Consider the following 804-nt stretch of genomic DNA (forward strand, 5'->3'; position numbering starts at 1 on the left):
ACAGACTTCCTTTATCTGGGGGTTGTGTTTGTCCCTCCCAGAGTCTCACTTCGTTCTTCCCTGATTGTTTTTTTCGAACTTTTTCAATTATCTCAGGGGGGCATCAATTTGTTTTCAAAGTCAGGCATTAATTTTCAAACAACACTTTCAGCAATCCTACTTTGTTTCTTCCTGAAGGTCTTTTTAATGGCAGGAGCATCTGCATAGCCCATCAATCTTCCCCCTCTGATATCTTGAGAGCCATCTCCGCTGTTCTACCAGGGCTGCTTCCAGAGCATTTATTAATTCCAAAAGATTCAGATATCTCATTATGCCTCACCTGGAGAGCCTCTTGCTGGCTGGGGACACGTAGTTAAAAGTTTGGCTGCAAAACATCTCCAACTTGACTTTTCTCCTCGCTCAAAAACACCCCTCGAAAATTGCACACGCCAGAAACCCTCAGATAGAACATCAATAATTTAAATAATGCTGATTATCAGGATTATCAGTAATGTCATTGGAGTGGGAAAAGCAGGACTGCATAGAGTTGGGCTCATGTGTCTCACTTGTGGACGTGGAAAAGAGTTTCTTTGCCTTCTTGTCCTTTGAAATATTAATAAATTCACGTATTAACCGAGATTATCCAGGTAATTCTCCAGACTGGCATTAACTGCTTGTAGCTGAGCAAAGATTTGTTGGGATGAGTGGGAAAGTTTTGTCACAATGGGTGGGAAAAGGAGATGAAAAACCCTCAGCCCTCATGGACATTGTTGCTCTTCTCTCACTCCATTCTCTCCACCCAGCAAAAAAAAATCAGATATTTGC

This window comes from Neopelma chrysocephalum, unplaced genomic scaffold (genome assembly GCF_003984885.1).
Source record: "Neopelma chrysocephalum unplaced genomic scaffold, ASM398488v2 Primary Assembly neopelma1_69, whole genome shotgun sequence".
NCBI lineage: Eukaryota > Metazoa > Chordata > Aves > Passeriformes > Pipridae > Neopelma > Neopelma chrysocephalum.